The sequence below is a fragment of the Physeter macrocephalus genome, chromosome 7 (genome assembly GCF_002837175.3).
Source record: "Physeter macrocephalus isolate SW-GA chromosome 7, ASM283717v5, whole genome shotgun sequence".
NCBI lineage: Eukaryota > Metazoa > Chordata > Mammalia > Artiodactyla > Physeteridae > Physeter > Physeter macrocephalus.
Genome location: NC_041220.1, coordinates 101,425,515 through 101,431,098, shown reverse-complemented (window position 1 = coordinate 101,431,098; position 5,584 = coordinate 101,425,515). Strand labels below are relative to the sequence as shown.

The window sequence follows — 5,584 nt, the reverse complement described above, 5'->3', positions numbered from 1 at the left end:
GGCCATGGCTCACGGGCCCAGCCGCTCCGCGGCATGTGGGATCCTCCCAGACCGGGGCGCGAACCCGGTTCCCCTGCATCGGCAGGCGGACGCGCAACCACTGCGCCACCAGGGAAGCCCTTCTTTACATTTTTTAATGACAGCTGATCACTTGGAAAACTTTAAACGATACAGAAAAATTAAGGAAGCAGGCGATAAATATCCTCTGTCATAATATATGCAACGTAGCAGAGTTTTCTCTATATACATTCAAACACGTACTCGTGTTTTTTGAATACATGAAGCTATGTTTGATATCAGGAATACAACTGAGAGCAGAATCATTCAACTGCAAGTTCTAGGCTTTTTACACGTTAACATGCTGATTTCAAACATTTCCTGATCTGTTTCCTCTCCAACCTAACTTCTACAGTGCTGCCAGAGCAAGCACCCTAAGTGAGGGTCCTGACTGCATGATCTGATCCCCTACTTAAGATGTCGTAGGAAAATGGGGTGCGAGAAGATGGTCACATCCCAGGTCTCCAGTGAGTCCCTGGGACTGGCCGCCAAATGAGGGTCCTTGGCTTCATGCAGGAAAGAATTCCAGAGTGAGCTGAAGTAGAGTGAAAGCAGATTTAAAGCAGAAATACACACTCTACAGACAGAGTGTGGGCCATCTCAGAGGATGAGAGGCCCTGAAATATGGGGTTGTTAGTGTTTATGGGCTGGGTATTTTCATAGGCTAACAAGTGGGAGGATTATTTCAACTATTTTGGAGAAGGGGCAGGGATTTCAAGGAGTTGGGCCACTGCTCACTTTTGGTTTGGCCTTTTATGGTCAGCCTCAGAACTGTCGTGGCACCTGTTGGGTGTGTCATTTAGATGCTAATGCATTACAATGAGCATATGCTGAGGCTCAAGGGCCACTGGAAGTTGAATCTCCTGCCATCTTGGGCCTAGTTGGTTCTAACCAGTTTATGTCGTGTCCTCAGCGGCTGTGTCCTTCTTTTAAAGGTTGTGCCATGCCCCCTTCCCTCCTGTCTCAAAAACTCATCAGTGCAAAATAAAATCCATAGTTTTAAATCTAGCATTCAAGGTCTTTCCATTTGCCCCCAAACTGCCTTCCTCACCTTGTGTCCCCAGAGACCCTCCATGCTCTGCAGCCACCTATTCTCAGTTCCCCATTCTCAACAAAACCCTCATATCCTGTCCCTTCACTCACTTCCCTGAAGCCTCACTTTGTTTCAGTTCCAGATGCATTTGTTTTTAATGTCTCTCTGAAGCACAGTGACTTCATCCATTGTCTTTGTGTCTGTCAGAAGGCTTCACCCTGAACTACCATGACCCAGTGAGCAGATGATATGTGAAGGAATCAATACTGAATTTGCATTTAAGATTGAGCAAGATGATCAGGTTTGGGGAATATGAAGAAAAATCCTACACTACTCTTGTTGACTGCAGGCTCATGTGTCCGAAGCACATGAAAGGAAACATCAGAGTTTGGAGCAGGGAAAGGTTTATTGCAGGACCAAGCAAGGAGAACGGGTGACTCATGCTCAAATACCCCAGCCTCCTCAATGGGTTTGGGGGAATAGGTTTCATAGGCAAAATTTGGGGTGAGGGATGCAGGGTGTGTGACCTTCCTCTGATTGGTTGGTGATGAGATAACAGGATGGTGTTCCAAGAATCTCAATCGTCAGCCTTCTGGTTCCAACCAGCCTGCAGTCTCAGTGTGTAGTTACCACCCAAGTGGAGGGTTCCTGTAGAAGAACTCATGGATGTATTGTCATGTATATCCCTTGGGGAGGAACTAGGTCTCTGCTTTATTGCCAAACTATTGTTTCTTAACTGACTTTCCTTTGTTTCTATAATACATTCTCTCACTTCCCTGATTAGCAACTGTTGGAATCTGCCCTTTGGTTCAGGGAAGGTCTAGGAGGCTGAAGCCTTTTTCCTGCAAATAAGAAACGGGGACACAGAAAGGATTTTGTACCCAGGAGGGCCCCACAGTGTCCTGCTCCATTTCACTACTCCTCTTGGGTTTCCCCTTTACTAGCCACACAGAACACCTCACTTCTGACACTTCTGGTTGCCAGATATGTGGGTTTTTTCCCGCATCAGGCAATTCTCTGACACCAGCCGCGGGTCCTACATTTCAGCTTGATTCAGATGCTATCTACCTGGAGACAGCGTTAGATTCCACAGGCTAAGGGTTCAGTCCCACAAGACTGCCCTTCCCCGCCTTCACCAAGCCAGTTGTCAGCCCATGTTTGTTCCTGAAGTTACCCAAGTTTGCTTGGGTCTGCTGGCCCAGGCACAGTAAAGCCAATCTACTGACACTGGGTCGTGGGAAAGGAAAGTGCAGCGTGCATTGTAAGATGCCATACAAGGAGTCCAGAACAGCTACTGCTCAAAAAAGCCCAAACTCCCTGATGTGGTTCAGCAAAGCAGTTTTAAAGGCCAGGTAAGGGAGGGGAGTTGCAGGGTATATGGTCAGCTCGTGCACAATTCTCTGATTGGTTGATGGTGAGGTAACAGGGCAGTGTCATAATGATAACTAACGTTATCAATCCTCAGGCTCCAGGAAGTCTGAGGGCTACATGCTCATGGTCGTCAAGTAGTCAACATCTTCCATTTGCTGGGGGTTTTAGCATCTGAAAAAACAACTCAAGAAATGTGCTTCAGATACTGTTAACTAGGTACTTCAGAGAGGAGCTACAGCAGAGGATATGGGGGTGGAGTCTGTCCTGGGAAAGCCCCATAGTGTCCTGCTCCGTTACAGGTTGTCACCTGTGCTTCTGACTGACCAGCTATAGATCAGAGGTTCCTATGACCTCCTCTTTGTGTTTGATTCATTTGCTGAAGTGGGTCACATGACTCAGGTCACATAACTCTAGTGTTTACTCACTAGATTACCATTTAATACAAAGTATGTAACTTAGGAACAGCCAGCTGGAAGAGAGGCAGAGGACAAGGTACGGGGAAAGGGCACAGAGCTTCCATGTCCTCTGCAAGCCCCACTTCTGCCACACCTCCATGGATTCACAAACCTGGACGCTCTCCTTTGGGGTTTCTATGGAGCCTTCCTTACACAGGCATGACGGATTAAATCATCGGCCATTGGTGATTGGACTCAAACTGCAGCCCTTCTTGCCTCCCCTGAGGTCAAGGGGGTGAAATTGAAAGTTCCAGTCCTCTAGTCACGTGGCTGGTTCCCCTGACAAGCAGCCTCCATTCTTACCTGTGGGCTTTCCAAAATTTCACTCATTAAGATAACAAAAGACACATTTACTGCCCTTCTCAGGAAATTCCAAGGTTTTTAGGAGCTCTGTGCCAGGAGCAGGGATGAAGACCAAACCTATATTTCTTATTATAAATCACAATATTACAGGGAACCAAGTGGGGTTGTAGCCCAACATTGTGGCTAAGAGCAGATTCTGTTAGGTATGAATGAAAAATATCGCCTGCCATATCAGTAAACAAAGGATGTTGCAGCCATCAAGCCATCAGCCACTGCAGTCACCTTCCAACGATTCACCTTGAGGAGACTCAGGAAGAGACAGCACAAGATACTGGCCGCAGATAGCTGAGGTGCATATCAAAAGAATGATTTCAGTGAAGCCAGACTCTTGCATCTTCCCATATATAGAAAAGCGCTAAATTCCTTAACTCAAGATATCTGGATTTTTAAAATTAACAGTAATCTGGGCTTCCCTGGTGGCTCAGTGGTTGAGAGTCCGCCTGCCGATACAGGAGACACAGGTTCGTGCCCTGGTCTGGGAATATCCCACATTTCGCGGAGCGGCTGGGCCCGTGAGCCATGGCCGCTGAGCCTGCGCGTCCGGAGCCTGTGCTCCGCAACGGGAGAGACCGCGGCAGGGGGAGGCCCGCATACCACAAAAAAAAAAAAAAAAAGTGATGTTACAAAAAAAATTATTTGTAGAGCTGTTACTTTTCAAGAAGGGATATCTTTCTAAAAGATAAATTTGAACTTTGCTTAGACTACTAATTATTAATTAAAATAATCAGAATTTTACAATTTATTAGGTTGAAATAAATTTAGTCTCAGAAAACAAAACAACCAAGATGTTCTTCAGTAGTGGAATGGAAAAATAAACTGTGGTACATCCGGACAATGGAATATTATTCAGTGCTAAAAACAAATGAGCTATCAAGCCATGAAAAGACATGGAGGAAACCTTAAATGGTGGTTATTAAGTGGAAAAAAAAAAAACAATCTGAAAAGTCTATATGCTGTATGATTCCAACTATACGGCATTATGGAGAAGGGAAAACTATGGAGACAGTAAAAAGATCAGTGGTTGCCAGAGGTTAGGGGGAAAGAAATGAGGAATAGGGGGAGCCCAGAGGATTTTTAGAGCAGTGAAATTATTCTGTATGATACTATGATGGTGGTTACATGTCATTATGTATTTGTCAAAACCTGTTCAGTATGCAACACCAAGGATCAATCTTAATGTAAACTATGGCCTTTGGGTGATTATAATGTGTCAATGTAGGTTTCTGGATTGTAACAAATGTGCCCCGCTGGTGGTGGAGGCTGAGGGTGGGTGACATGCAGTGGATGCGTGGGAGAAGGGGATATATGGGAACTCATTCTTTTCTGCTCAGTTTTGCTGTGAATCTAAAACGGCTCTAAAGACTTGTTTATTTAAAAAAAAACAAAACAAAATTAGAAAATCAGTGAATGATTTTCAGTACCCTTACTTTCAATGAATTCTATTTGGTGCTTTCTTTTGAGAGTTCTGTTTATTTTGTTTTTAGCCTGCTCTGAAAAATGCTAGGTTGAGAAAACATCATTTCACAGTTGCCTCTTAGATATTCAAGAATGTGTTCCTCCTCCCAGCTGAGATATTTGACCTTTAGCCTCTCTGTGTTGGAATATAAGAGTGGAAAGCACAAGTGTCCCAGGGAATCAAGCAAACACCTTATAAGAAAATCCATTGAGAAAATTTTGGCATGGCTTTTGGGGTGTTCTGGGTGGTTTGAAATGCATATGTGGAATGACTAATGTATAAACTTTGCCCAAGTTGCTATGAGTGGGCTAAATTTGACACCAATGAGTGTGCTTTCCTGTTGTCTTTGAAATTCAGCATCTATTCACCCTTCTTCTGGGGATGATATCCTGATTGTCCTGTGGAGAACTTCCCCTCATGTGGGGCTCTCCCCCGACCCAGTTCAGGCAGCAGGAAACTCAGACCTAGTCTAATAAGAGCATGCCAGGCCCTGGCCACAGTGATTGGAACGAGGGATGTGTGTGTGTGTGTGTGTGTGTGTGTGTGTGTTCTCTCAGCTAAGAGGCAGTATGGTGTAGAAGAGCATGCATTCTGCACCCCATGGCTTGGGTTTGAATCCCAGTTGCCCAGTTCCACTACCCACTGGCTTGGTGACCTTGGGTAAGTCACTCATTCTTTCTGAGTCTCAGTCTTCCCCTGTAAAACGGGGCCAAGAATGCTCCTTATCTCATGGATTGTTACGGGGATTGAATGGGTTAATTTTTTTTTTTTTTTTTTTTTTTGCGGTACGCGGGCCTCTCACTGCTGTGGCCTCTCCCGTTGCGGAGCACAGGCTCCGGACGCGCAGGC

The 5,584-nt window shown here is 45.4% G+C and overlaps 1 protein-coding gene across 1 annotated transcript in view; it reads left to right on the top strand.

Annotated features, from left to right (window-relative positions):
* The window catches only part of BST1 (bone marrow stromal cell antigen 1), a 46,905-nt gene that overhangs the window by 40,056 nt on the left and 1,265 nt on the right, over positions 1 to 5,584 (top strand). The gene's annotated exons all lie outside the window — the stretch shown is intronic.